Raw genomic sequence first — 17,581 nt, forward strand, 5'->3', positions numbered from 1 at the left:
GGTTTCCCCACTCTCCCCCCCACCCCGACACCATAGCCCCTCCTGGTGTGCTCATTAACATTTACTCAAAGCAAGCCGGTCACGCCAAGCGCCCGAATCATCTTCTTTTAGTGATGCTGATTTTTGTAAAACAAAAACAGCGGGCAGGATGGACACCAAAAGGTGGAGGAACTCAGCGGGACAGGCAGCATCTCCGGAGAGGAGGAATGGGTGACCCTTCCCGACCCGGAACGTCACCCATTCCTTCTATCCAGAGATGCCGCCTGTCTCGAGGTGTTACTCCAGCTTTTTGTGTCTATCTTTGGTTTAAACCAGCATTTGCAGTTCCTTTTATTCACAAAATGCTGGAGTAACTCAGCAGGTCAGGCAGCATCTCGGGAGAGAAGGAATGGGTAATGTTTCGGGTCGAGACCCTTCTTCAGACTGAAACTTCAGTCTCGACCCGAAACGTCACCCATTCCTTCTCTCCCGAGATGCTGCCTGACCTGCTGAGTTACTCCAGCATTTCGTGAATAAATCGATTTGTACCAGCATCTGCAGTTATTTTCTTATACTATTTGCAGTTCTTTTCTACACAATAGTGGGCAGGAAAAGCTCACCCGCACCATTTACAATAGTTTAGTTCAGTTTTGTTTATTGTCACGTGTACCGAGGTACAGAGAAAGGCTTTTAGAGTCATAGAGTCATAGAGTGATACAGTGTGGAACCAGGCCCTTCGGCCCAACATGCCAGCACTGGCCAATATGTCCCATTTATACTAGTCCCACCAGCCCGCGTTTGGTCCATATCCCTCTAAACCTGTCCTATCCATGCACGTCTGTCTTAAACGTTGGGATAGTCCCTGCCTCAACCACCTCCTCTGGCACCTCCTCTCATTCCATACACACCACACTTTGTGTGAAAAAGTTACCCCTCAGATTCCTACTAAATCTTTTCCCCTTCACCTTAAATCTATGTCCTCTGGTCCTCGATTCACCTACTCTGGGAAACAGACTCTACCCGATCTACTCAATCTATTCTTCTCATGGTCTTATACGATCTCCCCCTCATCTTCCTGCTCTCCAAGGAATAGAGTCCCAGAATACTCAACCTCTCCCGAACGCTCAGACCCTCGAGTCCTGGCAACATCCTTGTAAATCCTCTCTATGCCATTTCCAGCTTAACAACATCTTTCCTATAACATGGTGCCCAGAACTAAACACAATACTGTAAATGAAGCCTCACCAATGTCTTGGCTAACTGCAACATGACCTAACTTCTATACTCAATACTCTGCCTGATGAAGGCAAATGTGCCAACAGCCTTTTTTGACCTCCATATCTACTTGCGACTCCACCTCCAAAGAACTTTGTACCTTTTGTTGCGCGTCAGTGGAAAGACAATACTATACATGATTACAATTGAGTCGATTCACAGTACACTATGAAACACCATTATAAAGGGGATGACGTGAATGATGTTTAGTGCAAGATAAAGCCAGTAAAGTCCAATCAAAGATTGTCCAAGGGTCTCCAATTAGGTAGACAGTAGTCCAGGACTGCTCTCTAGTTGTTGGTACGATGGTTCAGTTGCCTGATCACAGCTGGGAAGATACTGTCTCTGAATCTGGAGATGTGCGTTTTCGCACTTCTGTACCTTTTGCCCGGTGGGAGAGGGAGGAAGAGGGAGTAACCTGGGTGCCACTCATCGGTTATTATGCTGGTGGCCTTGCCAAGGGAGCGTGAAATATAAATGGAGTCATAGTTGGAGATGAGCTGAAAGGAGGCTTCTCCAACAGTTCTGTCCTTGGTGCAGGATTTTGGACTGGTGCCCATGTCTCTGGTGGGACTGGAACCCATGACCTTCTAACTTGGAGGTGAGTAGGCACCCAGAGAAGTCTAGCTGGTGGGTCAGATGTGCTTCTGAATAGTAAGAGCCCACTCAGACCCTTGATCTTACCAATCACCTAATGAACTCATGATAGATCTGTAATTTAACTTGTTATTCCGTAATACCTCTTCGTACCTCCCATCTCTCTTCCCCAGCTCTCTCCACCCTACTACTCTCAGCCTGAAGAAATCTCCCGACGCCAAATGTCACCTGTCCGTCACCTCACGGGTCGGCACGGTGGCGCAGCGGTAGAGTTGCAGCCTTACTGCGTCAGAGACCTGGGTTCGATCCTGACTACGGGTGTAAGGAGCCCATGTCTGTAAGGAGTTTGTACGTTCTCCTTGTGACCTCGTGGGTTTTCTCCAGGATCCCCCCCACACTCCAAAGACGTACAGGTTTCTTAGGTTAATTGGCTTTGGTGAAAATTGTAAATTGTCCCTAGTGTGTAGGATAGTGTTAGTGTATGGGGATCGCTGGTCGGCGCGGACTCGGTGGAACAAAGGCCTTGTTTCCGCACTGTATCTCTAAACTAAACTAAACTAAACTATATTAAACTAAACTATACTAAACTAACCTAAACACATATGTCGACTGACCCTCTGAATTCCTCTTGCACTTTGTGGTTTGTTCAGGATCCCAACACCTGCATCACTTTATGTCTCTCTCTTCTCTTTAAAAACGATATCAGTTTTGTTTTTCTGAAATTATCATCAATTGCCATTTTAGGAACAGTGTTGGAGGTGACGTTTCAGGTTGGAACCCTTCTTCAGACAAAGAAGGGTCCCGACCTGAAACACCATCCATCCATGTTCTCTCGAGGTGCAGCTTGTTCAATACACCCACCACCCTTTGTGTGAACAAGTTACCCCTCAGATTCCTATTAAATCTTTTCCCCTTCACCTTGAACCTATGTCCTCTGGTCCTCGATTCCCTTACTCTGGGCAAGAGACACTGTGCATCTACCCGACCTGTTCCTCTCATGGTCTTGTGCACTACATCCCCTTCCATCCTCAGAGTGGACCTGATCACATTTGCCTCCATTGAATTCAAATCCCCACTGCTTTGCCTCCTCATTGAATCCACATCTCCCAATGCTGCCTTCTTTCTCGAAACCCACCTTCCAAACCGCCGCCACCCAACGGTGAAGAGCCGAGACCGACACAGATTCTCTTTGGACAATAGACAATAGACAATAGACAATAGGTGCAGGAGTAGGCCATTCAGCCCTTCGAGCCAGCACCGCCATTCAATGCGATCATGGCTGATCACGCTCAATCAGTACCCCGTTCCTGCCTTCTCCCCATACCCCCTCACTCCGCTATCCTTAAGAGCTCTATCCAGCTCTCTCTTGAAAGCATCCAACGAACTGGCCTCCACTGCCTTCTGAGGCAGAGAATTCCACACCTTCACCACTCTCTGACTGAAAAAGTTCTTCCTCATCTCCGTTCTAAATGGCCTACCCCTTATTCTTAAACTGTGGCCCCTTGTTCTGGACTCCCCCAACATTGGGAACATGTTTCCTGCCTCTAATGTGTCCAATCCCCTAATTATCTTATATGTTTCAATAAGATCCCCCCTCATCCTTCTATATTCCAGTGTATACAAGCCTAATTGCTCCAGCCTTTCAACATACGACAGTCCCGCCATTCCGGGAATTAACCTAGTGAACCTACGCTGCACGCCCTCCATAGCAAGAATATCCTTCCTCAAATTTGGAGACCAAAACTGCACACAGTACTCCAGGTGCGGCCTCACCAGGGCCCGGTACAACTGTAGAAGGACCTCTTTGCTCCAGTCACTTTGTTTATCCGCTCAATAGCTTGGTTTCCTGTCACTTGCCGTGAAGCCGATCTTCCATCCGGGCCAATGCATCGCCCTTCAATTCTACAAGCTTCCGAGTTTTGTTAATTGTCCCTTTTGAGAGACTTTATTACATTCTTTATGGAAGTCAATATAAATATCCCCGACTGACGCGCATGATAGTCAGCTCCTCAAAAAATCCAATAAAGTTAATTAGGGAAGACGAACTCTTTACAAATCCACGCTTCTTCGTATCTGGAACTGTCCAGCATGTTCTGTCACTCTATCTTTAATTACAGACTCGGGTAACTTCCCAACAACAGATGTTAGGCTGACTGCTCTACAATTTTGTTTTTTGTTCCCACGGCTCATCCTGTTCAAATTGTGTAATTTAAAGTCTAAAGGGAAATTCCTGAATTAAGAAAACTTTCAAAGATAGTAATGATGCGATCCGCGACGTTGTTGAAATCATTTGCCCCTGCGATTTCTCATTCTTCGCTTGCCATTATTTTCTCATCATGTCGCTGTTGTAAAACTTTGGAAAATTCCTTTCTTTGTTTAAGGCACAGTGGTAGAGTTGCTGCCTTACAGCGCCGGGAGACCCGGGGTTCGATCCTGCCTAAGGATGCCGTCTGTATGGAGTTTGTACGTTCTCCCTGTGACCGCGTGGGTTTTCTCTGGGTGCTTCGGTTTCCTCCCACGTACAGGTTTGTCCGTTAATTGGCTTCGGTAAAATTGTAAATTGTCCCCAGTGTGTGTAGGGTAGTGCGAGTGTACGGGGATCGCTGGTCGGCGCAGACTCGGTGGGCTGAAGGGGCTGTTTCCACACTGCATCTCTAAAGTCTAAAGTAAAGTCTAAAGTTTAAATATAATTATATTGGGATGACATCATGATACCTTCTTCCAACACTGTGAAGACCAATTCAATATTCCCCCCCCTACATCAAAAATCTTCTAACCCACCTCTCTAACTCCAGGTCCCTCAGGTCGGCCGACTTGGGGCTACTCACTATCCCGCGGTCTAGGCTTAAGCTCAGGGGTGACCGCGCTTTTGCGGTTGCAGCTCCTAGACTGTGGAACAGCATCCCTCTCCCCATCAGAACTGCCCCCTCCATCGACTCCTTTAAGTCCAAGCTCAAAACCTATTTCTACTCCCTAGCGTTTGAGGCCCATTGAGGAGGTTGCTGTGAACTGTTTTTTTATATGCTGTTATGTTCGTGTGCTACTGTATGTTTCATTTTTTTTCCTTAGTACCTAATCAGATGTACAGCACTTTGGTCAACGTGGGTTGTTTTTAAATGTGCTATACAAATAAAATTGATTTGATTTGATTTGAATATTATTAATTGGCATGTCTATCATTCACATCTTCAGTCTCACTTCCAAGGGGTCCATCGTTTTTTCTAGCAACCCTTTCTAAAATATTTGTTGGGATCTTTTATGTTGATTTGGATTGTCACCTTTTGCCTTTCCACTTTAGTCCTTTGTTTGGATGATCTCCATTGATTGGAAGTCTGTCTTACCTAATTCTGGAATCTTTGCTGCTGCTTCATGCTTCACCCTTTTTGACACTCCATTGAACCCAATTATTTCATGATCACTATTAGAGTAATCGTAAACACGTCGTTAGGCTGTTAACTAAATGTGGCTCATTTCTCCTCAGTCAAATATAGCCTGCTTTCTTGTTGGTTCTGGGTAATATCACTGCAGAAATCTACTCCGCGCGGACTCGAGAAAACCGCACTGCCTTGTTGGCATGGACATCTCGGCTTAGCCAAGTCTATGTGGAAACGAAAATCCTCCATTTAATCCATGTGCCCTGGCTTCATGCTTTCTAATCCCTGCATTCGTGCATTCTACCTCGCTGTCAAGGGCTTCCACACAACTTAACGTACACCATAAACTTCTTGTTTAGTTTAGTTTAGAGATACAGCACGGAAACAGGCCCTTCGGCCCACCAGGTCCGCACCGACCAGCGATCCCCGCACATTAACACCACCCTCCACACACGAGGGACAATTGACATTTACACCAAGCCAATTAACCTACAAACCTGTACGTCTTTGTAGTGTGTGAGGAAACCAACACAGATCACGGGGAGAACGTACAAACTCTATACGGACAAGCATCTGTAGTCAGGATTGAACCCGGGTCTCTGGTCTGAAGAAGGGTCTCGACTCGAAACGTCACCCATTCCTTCTGTCCAGAGATGCTGCCTGTCCCGCTGAGTTACTCCAGCTTTTTGTGTCTGTCTTCGCCGTAAGGCAGTAGCTGTACTGCTGCACCACCATGCCACCCTAATTCCTAAATTCTACCTGTACAGATTTAGCCTCTTACACCTTCATTATATATAACTCTTGTCAGTGAAATGCCTTCGTCCTAGTCTCAACCATTTTCCTTGTCTGTCCTATATGTCATGGTGTATTTAGTCCCTATTCCTGATCACTGTAGCAATGTGGCAATACCACGTTAAAATGTTCAATGTTAATTTGTGCGTTGTCATTCATTTTGTTTTATTCCCCAGTCTCCCCGAATATTCATATGAAAAAAGTTTTTTTCTGGATCGTACACTCCAACCCATTCTTCTACACAAATGTTTTATTCATATATTCCTTATTTATTCCTGCTACTTTAAATATTTTTCACTTCTCGCATTCCCCAGCACTTGTCATAATTAGAGCACAATTTCTGACTGTGAACCAGTCCTCTGCTCTCTGTGCCATTTCAGAAACGTTTGAGAGACCCGGGTTGAGGAAGGATATTCTTGCTATTGAGGGCGTGCAGCGTGGGTTCACTAGGTTAATTCCCGGAATGGCGGGACTGTCATATGTTGAAAGACTGGAGCGGCTAGGCTTGTATACACTGGAATTTAGAAGGATGCGAGGGGATCTTATCGAAACGTATAAGATTATTAAGGGGTTGGACACGTTAGAGGCAGGAAACATGTTCCCAATGTTGGGGGAGTCCAGAACCAGGGGCCACAGTTTAAGAATAAGGGGTAAACCATTTAGAACGGAGATGAGGAAAAACCTTTTCGGTCAGAGAGTTGTAAATCTGTGGAATTCTCTGCCTCAGAAGGCAGTGGAGGCCAATTCTCTGGATGCTTTCAAGAGAGAGCTAGATAGAGCCCCATTCCATTTCTTGTGAGGCCTGTGGTAATCGTACACTTCCTTTCTGCCCCCTTACCCATGTCAGCGTTCTGTGAAATAAACCCTTTCTCCCCACATTACTTCATCAAGCAGATGTTTGTCTTCCGTTTACTTGTTTTAGTTTTAGTTTTGGAGATACAGCACGTACACAGGCCCTTCGGCCCACCGAGTCCGCACCGACCAGCGATCCCCGCACATTAACGCTACCCAACACACACTGGGGCCAATTTCACATTTATACCGAGCCAATCAACCTGCAAACCTGCACGTCTTTGGAGTGTGGGACTAAACTACTGAAGATCTCGGAGAAAGCCCACGCAGTTCATGGGGAGAACTTACAAACTCCATAACAGACGGCACCCACAGTCAGGATCGAACCCGGGTCTCTGGCGCTGTAACTCTACCGCTGTGCGACTGCACCGCCCCTCTTCAATGCTGTGCCAATTGGTATGTGTCTCAGGTAATAAACCTCAAGGTCCACTCCGTTAACTTAGTTCCCTGCCCCTGATGCACAGCAAACCCTTTCCTATGTTGACAATGACTACACTCTTTTCTTCCCCGTCTAATGTCTTTCCAATCGTCCAATGATGGCGTGGCACGGTAGCGCAGTGGTAGAGCTGTTGCCTTACAACGCCGGAGACCCGGGTTCGATCCTGACTACGGGTGCTGTCTGTACGGAGTCTGTACGTTCTCCCCGTGACCACCTGGATTTTTCCCAGAGTTCCGGTTTCCACCCACATTCCAAAGACGTACAGGTTTGTAGGTCACGTGGCTTCGGTTAGAGTTGTAAATTGTCCCTAGTGTGTGTAGGATAGTGCTAGTGTACGGGGATCACTGGTCGGCATGGACTCAGCGGGCCGAAGGGTCAGCTTCTGCTCTGTATCTCCAAAGTAAACTAAAATATGTTAACACCATGTGACCATACTGCATAAATTTGACAGTGACATTATAGAGATTCGTCTCAGCTTCTTAACTTGTAACTTAACATGTAACTTTTTAACAAACCAGTTGGGTTTATAATTTCCATGCATACAAAGTAAGTTCTACTGCCCAGTGACATTGTGTTCTCTTTAGTTCAATTACTCTTACTTTCTTCCTCTCACGTTTAGTTTTGTTTAGTGTATTGTCACGTGTACCGGGGTGCAGTGAAAAGCTTTTGTTGCGTGCTGTCCAGTTAGCCGAAAGACAATCCAGTGGAATTCTCAGCCTCAGAAGGCAGTGGAGGCCAATTCTCTGAATGCATTCAAGAGAGAGCTGGATAGAGCTCTTAAGGATAGCGGAGTCAGGGGGTACGGGGAGAAGGCAGGAACGGGGTACTGATTGAGAATGATCAGCCATGATCACATTGAATGGCGGTGCTGGCTCGAAGGGCCGAATGGCCTCCTCCTGCACCTATTGTCTATTGTCTATTGTCTAATACATGATTACAATCGAGCCATTTACAGTGAAAAGGTACATGATAAGGGAATAACATTTAGTGCGAGGTAAAGCCAGCAAAGACCGATCAAGGATAGTCCGAGGGTCACCTATGAGGCAGATAGTGGTTCAGCACTGCTCTCTGGTTGTGGTAGGATGATTCAGTTGCCTGATAACAGCTGGGAAGAAACTGTCCCTGTATTTGAAGGTGTGCGTTTTCACACTTCCATACCTTTTGCCTGATGGGAGAGGGGGGAGAAGAGGGAGTGGCCGGGGTGCGTCTTGTCCTTGATTATGCTGCTGGCCTTGCTGAGGCAGCGTGAGGTGTAAATGGAGTTAATGGGAGGGTGGTTGGTTTGTGTGATGGTCTGGGCTGCATCCACAATTCGCTGCAATGTCTTGCGGTCTCTGATGGGGCTGCTCCTAAAGCGAGCTGTGATGCAAGCCCTGATAAAGCCCGGTAGACGTTCCTCTTACTTTGCTGCGCTCTTTCTCAGCCCGTGCCCATCGCTGCTCACATTATAAACGCGGCCAGTGGAGGAAGGAACTGCGGATGCTGGTTTAGACCGAAGGTGGACCCAAAATGCTGGGGTAACTCAGCGGGGCGGGTAGCATCTCCGGAGAGAAGGAATGGGTGACGTTTCGGGTTGGAGTCCGTTTCTTCAGACCGGGAGAAGGCCAGGGTTGGTATGGTGCCCTCGAATGGGCATGTTAATCCCTGTAAGCCGAGAATCTTGTTGCCATGTAAACTTGCGGCTGAAATAAATTGCTTTTGACGGATGGGGAACATCTCGGTCTGAGCGCCGGCGGCAAATCTCGGGCTTTCTTTTATTATATGTTTATAAATAGACGGTGGATATTAAGCAGAGAATTTAAGTGCTTGGAGTTAGCTTCCCACTCGCATCTGTGACGACTCGTAGCAGAATAATACTCAGGTGAAGAGGCATCGGCTTCTTCGGCCGGAATATTGCAAGGAACTTCAGCCACAATAAAACGACTCACCACGCCACAAATTATTGATGAATATTTCATTTATCTACTTCCTCTGGTGGTTTACAAAGCTACTCGTTTAGCAATATGTAGGGAGGCAGACTTCAGGCACCCAAGGGCTGCTGGAGATTTACTGGCTGTCGTTTTTTAAAACTTTTTGGACGATTTCTTTCCACTCTGGATGCTATTTATTTTATTGCTGTGTCGTGGGTCAGTGGTGAAATGGATGATATAACACTTTGTCATGTTTAGCTCCAGCCCAATATCATAATATAAAAATCCAGTCAAACAAAGAGGAGAGAGAGAGAGAGAGAGAGAGAGAGAGAGAAAGAGCGAGAGAGAGAGAGAGAGAGAATGAATGAGAGAGAGAGAGAGAGAGAGAGAGAGAGAGAGAGAGAGAGAGAGAGAGAGAGAGAGAGAGAGAGAGAGATGAGAGAGAGAGAGAGAGAGAGAGAGAGAGAGAGAGAGAGAGAGAGAGAGAGAGAGAGAGAGAGAGAGAGAGAGAGAGAGAGAGAGAGAGAGAGAGAGAGAGAGAGAGAGAATGAGAGCGGATGAGAGAGAGAGAGAGAGAGAGAGAGAGAGAGAGAGAGGAGAGAGAGAGAGAGAGAGAGAGAGAGAGAGAGAGAGAGAGAGAGAGAGAGAGAGAGAGAGAGAGAGAGAGAGAGAGAGAGAGAGAGAGAGAGAGAGAGAGAGAGAGAGAGAGTCGGTTCACGGGCTCGTCGGCCGCCTGTATTTTCTGCGGTGAGGAAGAGACCGTGTTCCACGTGTATATGGAGTGTGAGAGGTTACTGCCCCGTACCAATATCTGAAGGGGTTGTTCCTCAAGTTTTGGTTACACTTTAGTCCTACGATTCTAGTGTTTGGACACAAGGCAGGGAGTGGGGAGGGTCGTTCGGGGGGGGGGAGGGGTGGGACCTCCCTGTCGGTTCGCTCTTGGGCCTGGCCAAGATGGCCATTCGTGGGTCCAGGCAGCGGGCGGTCGATGGTCTTGCCAGAGTCGGCTGCCTTCCCCTCTTCCGGGCCTACGTCCGTGCGCGCTGGTCACCGCGGGGGGTTGAGAGCATTGTAAATAATGAAGGCAACATTGTATTATAATGATTACTTGATGTTTTGTAACCTCTGAATGTGGTTTTGATGTGATGTATCATGTGTTTGTGCTGAATAAAATCTTTGAAAAGGAAAAAAAAAAAAAAAAAAAAAAGGAGAGAGAATGAGAGAGAATGAGAGAGAGAGAGAGAGAGAGAGAGAGAGTGAGTTAAATCAACTTCAATTGTTACACATTGGTCAACCATATAACGGTTTACTTCTGTGTGTGCTGAAGAATAACAGCAACATCTGTGACTACCGTGTTGATAATAGCAATGACTGTGACCAATATCCTGATGTAAAATAGCAATGACGGCATTCATTGTTTTTTAAAAATAGATGGCAATGTGCGTACATTCAATTGTCTATGCAGAGAACACACCCGCCTGCAAACCCCTATCAACACCTCTCTAAACCCCCCCCCCCACCCCTCTGGCTGTCTCTTTTGGATTGGTTATAGGCGCATTGGTCTAACGGTGCCAATCAGTAGAAAGAAGCCTCAAGTCCTGGCGACCATCTGAAAGACAGTATTAAAGTCTAGACTTAAACAGGCTCTTCGGCCCACCGAGTCCACGATCACCCCGTACACCAGCACTGTCCGACACAATAAGGACAATTGTACCATTTACTGAGGCCAATTGACCTATAGACATGCACGTCTCCAGAGTGTGGGAGGAAACCGGAGCTCCCGGAGAAAACCCACGTGGTCACGGGGAAACCGTATAAACTCCGTACAGACAGCACTCATAGTCAGGATGGAACCCGGGTCTCTGGTGCTGGAAGGCAGCAGCTCTGGGGCTGCACCACCGTGCCACCCTACAATTAATATCTTTCCGTACTGGATAGCTCTGCAGCTCTGGGTTTCACTGGATATCACTGGATATCACTGCAGCCCTGGTTATTCACTGTAGCTCTGGATATCATTGCAGCCCTGGATATCACTGGATATCATTGCCGCCCTGGATATCACTGGATATCACTGTGACCCTGGATAACACTGCATATCACTGCAGCTCTGGTTATCACAGCAATTCAATAGACAATAGACAATAGACAATAGACAATAGGTGCAGGAGTAGGCCATTCGGCCCTTCGAGCCAGCACCGCCATTCAATGCGATCATGGCTGATCACTCTCAATCAGTACCCCGTTCCTGCCTTCTCCCCATACCCCCTCACTCCGCTATCCTTAAGAGCTCTATCCAGCTCTCTCTTGAAAGCATCCAACGAACTGGCCTCCACTGCCTTCTGAGGCAGAGAATTCCACACCTTCACCACCCTCTGACTGAAAAAGTTCTTCCTCATCTCCGTTCTAAATGGCCTACCCCTTATTCTTAAACTGTGGCCCCTTGTTCTGGACTCCCCCAACATTGGGAACATGTTATCTGCCTCTAATGTGTCCAATCCCCTAATTATCTTATATGTTTCAATAAGATCCCCCCTCATCCTTCTAAATTCCAGTGTATACAAGCCCAATCGCTCCAGCCTTTCAACATACGACAGTCCCGCCATTCCGGGAATTAACCTAGTGAACCTACGCTGCACGCCCTCCATAGCAAGAATATCCTTCCTCAAATTTGGAGACCAAAACTGCACACAGTACTCCAGGTGCGGTCTCACCAGGGCCCGGTACAACTGTAGAAGGACCTCTTTGCTCCTATACTCAACTCCTCTTGTTACGAAGGCCAACATTCCATTGGCTTTCTTCACTGCCTGCTGTACCTGCATGCTTCCTTTCATTGACTGATGCACTAGGACACCCAGATCTCGTTGAACTCCCCCTCCTCCTAACTTGACACCATTCAGATAATAATCTGCCTTTCTATTCTTACTTCCAAAGTGAATAACCTCACACTTATCTACATTAAACTGCTTCTGCCATGTATCCGCCCACTCACACAACCTGTCCAAGTCACCCTGCAGCCTTATTGCATCTTCCTCACAATTCACACTACCCCCCAACTTAGTACCATCTGCAAATTTGCTAATGGTACTTTTAATCTCTTCGTCTAAGTCATTAATGTATATCGTAAATAGCTGGGGTCCCAGCACCGAACCTTGCGGTACCCCACTGGTCACTGCCTGCCATTCCGAAAGGGACCCATTTATCCCCACTCTTTGCTTTCTGACTGTCAACCAATTTTCTATCCATGTCAGTACCCTACCCCCAATACCATGTGCCCTAATTTTGCCCATTAATCTCCTATGTGGGACCTTGTCGAAGGCTTTCTGAAAGTCGAGGTACACCACATCCACTGACTCTCCCTTGTCAATTTTCCTAGTTACATCCTCAAAAAATTCCAGTAGATTTGTCAAACATGATTTCCCCTTCGTAAATCCATGCTGACTCGGAATGATCCCGTTACTGCTATCCAGTGGATATCACTTCAGCCCTGGATCTCACTGTGGCCCTGGTCGTCACTGGAGCTCTGGATATCACTGGAGCTCTGGATATCACAACACAACATCTGGATTTCAGTGCTAGAGTTGGCAATGACAATATCTAGATATTACTCGAACATCTGTATATCTGCCCATCTAGGATATTGGTTCAGCACTCAGATGTTGTTTTACCATCTGGACATTACTACAACATCTGGATAGCACCCCAACATATGTACATCACTACAACATGACCTGCTGAGTTACTCCAGCATTTTGTGAATAAATACCTTCGATTTGTACCAGCATCTGCAGTTATTGTCTTATACCACTACAACATCTGGTCATCACTACTGCCCTGGATTCACTACCGTCTCTGGCTTCTGTCACTATAACAGGGTGTATAGAGGGTGGCATGGTGGTGCAGCATCCAAGACCCGGGTTCGATCCCGACTACGGGTGCTGTCTGTACGGAGTTTGTACGTGCTCCTCGTGACTGCATGGGTTTTCTCCGAGATCTTCAGATTCCTCCCACACTCCAAAGGCGTACAGTTTTGTAGGTTAATTGGCTTGGTGTAAGTGTAAATTGCATATTGTCCCTAGTGTATGTGTAGGATAGTGTTAATGTGCAGGGGATCGCTGGTCGGTGCGGACTCGGTGGGCCGAAGGGCCTGTTTCCGCGCTGTATCTCTAAACTACACTAAAAGCACACGGACATTGCTCTATCCCCCTCCATTCTTGGAGATAATCTGCCTACACCTTGCCCTCAGTGCAGTCTCTCCATGCTGAACCAATGCCATCACATGCAATTTATCTTTGAATTTAATTTATGACATTTATGAAATCTTTGAATTGAAAGGCGGCACTGTGGTGCAATGGTAGAGCTACTGCCTTACAGCGCCAGAGACCCGAATTCGATCCTGACCACGGGTGCTTGTCTGTATGGAGTTTGTACGTTCTCCCCGTGACCTGCGTGGATTTTCTCCGAGATAATAGACAATAGACAATAGGAGATCTTCGGCTTCCTCCCACACTCCAAAGTCGTACAGGTTTGTAAGTTAATTGGTTTGCTACAAATGTAAATTGTCCCCAGCGTGTGTAGGACTGTGTTAGTGTGCAGGGGGATCGCTGGTCAGTGCTGACTTGGTGGGCCGAAGGGCCTGTTTCCACGCTGTATCTCTAAACTACACTAAACTCTACTAAACTGTCTGAGTTCAGAGAGGAAATTTTGCGTTGTCACTTTTGCAACACAGAGAGGCCATCCTTCTTAATCGTGTTAACATCCACTCCCACAGGCCCATTCATTCTTCAAGGAGAAATAAATCGTGCGATGCTGTCGAATCTTCTCAGTAATTGACACATAAAGTGTGCGCTGGTGGGGGTGGTGATACCCATAGTTTCAGGCTTATTGACGCATCAATTATTTGATGAGTAATTGTTCTTAGTTTTTCTTGGTGTTTAGAGATAGGGTGCGGAAACAGGCCCTTCGGCCCACCGAGTCCGTGCCGACCAGCAATCCCTAACACTATCCTACACTCACCAGAAACAATTTACATTTCAGGATTGAAGGCTTTGTGGCCAAGTTTCAAGTCAAGTCAAGTATATTTGTCAATGCACATACACGATGTGCAGTGAAATTGTAATGTATTCATGCATATTCATGTGCCATGTTAATGAGTGGGTGTTCCTTGAGCCGGGAATGCTGGGTAAATAAAGACTGGTGTGATTCAGGCAACTAACGTGTGAGTGTACTTTATTTTTATGCCGTGCTGAACATAACAAAATTGGCGACGAGGACGGGATTGTGGAGGAGACTGAGTTTGTTTTGCATAGTTTTTGTACTGCTAAGTTTTAGGTGCTTTGCTACACCAGAACAGGCAGGAAGTATGAGCTATCATATCATCATATCATATATATACAGCCGGAAACAGGCTTTTTCGGCCCTCCAAGTCCGTGCCGCCCAGCGATCCCCGCACATTAACACTATCCTACACCCACTAGGGACAATTTTTACATTTACCCAGCCAATTAACCTACATACCTGTACGTCTTTGGAGTGTGGGAGGAAACCGAAGATCTCGGAGAAAACCCACGCAGGTCACGGGGAGAACGTACAAACTCCTTACAGTGCAGCACCCGTAGTCAGGATCGAACCTGTGTCTCCGGCGCTGCATTCGCTGTAAAGCAGCAACTCTACCGCTGCGCTACCGTGCCGCCCTAGTGCAAGGAAAAAATCTCTCCTCGTTCCTTTGTTTAAAAACAAGAGAGAGGGACAAAATGGCGGCATCCACGGGCTACATCGGAAGCCTGGGCATCTTCGACAAAAGTAGAGAGCCGTTCAGCTCCTATATGGAGAGAGCAAACATGTTCTTCATGGCAAACAACATCACGGAGATTAGTGGTGAAGGAGAGGCAGTGGCTGCAACAAATAAGGCCGTTCGTGAACGCGTGAAAGCGATTCTGCTGACGGAGATCGGACCTGAAGTGTACGGCACACTCGTGAGTATCCTTGCACCCATAAAGGCAAAAGATGTGCCTTTCAGTGACATTATAAAGAAGTTGGAGGAGCACTTGAACCCAAAGCCTCTGGAAATTGCAGAAAGCTACAAATTCGGCACGAGAAACCAGAAGCAAAACGAGACAATCAGTGAGTACATTGTTGCCTTGAAAAACTTAACGTTGCACTGTAACTTTGGAACCTTTCTTGAACGCGCACTACGCGACAGATTTGTTTGTGGTCTAGTGGACGAACGAATTCAGTCCAGACTCATGAGCACTCCTGATCTTACATTTGAGATAGCATGCAAGATTGCTACTACAATGGAGATGGCATCAAAGAATGCTCGCGAGTTTCGTTCACCACATACTGCAGTGGCCGTGTACACACACAAAGCAGCGCCTAAAGCCAATCCAAAAGGGACCAAATTGAAACCGAAGTATGGCGGGGAGTCGAGTGCAGCCAGTTGTTATCGTTGCAACGGTAATCACCCATCCCAATCCTATCAGTTCAAAACAGCTAAGGCGCTGGCTCGTCAGGCCACACTTGGAGTATTGTGAGCAATTTTGGGCCCCATATCTGAGGAAGGATGTGCTGGCTCTGGAGAGGGTCCAGAGGAGGTTTACAAGAGTAATCCCAGGAACGCGTGGGTTAACATGTGATGAGCATTTGACGACATTGGGCCTGTACTCGCTGGAGTTTAGAACAAAGGTTTCAAAGGTTTCAAAGGTTTCAAAGGTCTCTCATTGTCATGTGTACCAATTATGGTGCAGTGATATGTGAATTACTCTACAGTCATACTAAATAAAAAGCAACAAGGCACACAACTGTATAAAAGTTAACATAAACATCCACCACAGCGGATTCTCACTGTGATGGAAGGCAATAAAGTCAAATCTTCTTCCCTCATTTTTCTCCGGTGGTCGGGGCAGTTGAACCATCCGTCAGGGCGATCGAAGCTCCCGCAACCGGTGGTCGAAGCCCCCGCGTCGGGGCGGTCGAAGCTCCCGCGGTTCGACGTTCCCGAGGTCGGTCTTTGACCAGAGACCGCGGGCTCCACGACGTTAAAGTCCGCAGGCTCCCGCGGTGGAGCTCCGAGGTCGATCCCTGGCGAAGGGATCGCGTGCTCCGCGATGTTAAAGTCCGCAGCACCCACGGTGGAGCTCTCGAAACTGGTCTCCAGCAAAGGCCGCCAACTCCTCGATGTTAGGCCGCAGTGCAGACGGAGATATGATACGGCAAAAAATCGCAGCTCCGTCGAGGTAAGAGATTAGAAAAAGCTTCCCCCAACTCCCACCGCCCCCACATAAAATAAGCTTAAGAACACAATAAAAACGTACATTTAACACATACTGAAAAAAACAACAAAGAAGAAAGGGACAGACAGACTGCTGGCACGGCAGCCTGAAGAAGGGTCTTGATCCCATTCCTTCTGTCCAGAGATGCTGCCTGTCCCACTGAGTTACTCCAGCATTTGGTGTCCATCTTCGATCTAAACCAGCATCCGCAGTTCCTTCCTAAACATCTAGTGCAGCCCCTTTTATCTTGGCGAGACTGGCGAGATTTTGATTTTACAAACACTAATCCCACAAGTGTCAATTCTAGACCCACGTCAGGTTGATTTGGCGAGAGCAGGCACATCTTCAAAAGGTTACATAAGATTCTACTTCAAAAGTTACAATGCATTTGAAATGCAAATTCCGACTCAGATGCTGGAACATGCAGAGCGCTCTATATTAACATGCCGTGTCAATCTCGCGCATAAATCCCTCCTGAGCTCCTTTTTAATTGCATCCACCCCATGGATCGGTATCAGCGGATACATATTGGTTCTCTTAAACCCTCAGTTATGGAGCTGAACTCTGCCTCCTACCATTTCACGGTCAGCTAAATCATTTGAACTCGTTCACTGACAGAGACGTCACGTTTGCTTCTCAATGGGATGTGTCAGCGCCTTGATCGTTTGAGTCTGAGCTGCTATCCCACGCTCTGGAGTCACCTGGACCATTTCTTCTCGTGCCGCTTTCAAACAACAGCTGCTGCCTGACAGAGAGACCCGGCTCCGATCCAGAACTCTCAGTGTGGAGTTTGCACGTTCTCCCTGTGTCCTGCGTGGCCCGGTCTCTGACTGAAAAAGTTCTTCTCATATCATATCATATCATATATATACAGCGCGGAAACAGGCCTTTTCGGCCCACCAAGTCCGCGCCGGCCAGCGATCCCCGCACACTAACACTATTAACACTATCCTACACACACTAGGGACAATTTTTACATTTACCCAGCCAATTAACCTACATACCTACATAATATGTGCGGGTTGGTGGGTTAAATGGCCTCTGTACAATTGCCCCGACTGCGTAGGGAGCGGATGGGAAAGTGGGATAACATAC

The sequence above is a fragment of the Rhinoraja longicauda genome, chromosome 21, assembly GCF_053455715.1.
Source record: "Rhinoraja longicauda isolate Sanriku21f chromosome 21, sRhiLon1.1, whole genome shotgun sequence".
Classification (NCBI taxonomy): Eukaryota; Metazoa; Chordata; class Chondrichthyes; order Rajiformes; family Arhynchobatidae; genus Rhinoraja; species Rhinoraja longicauda.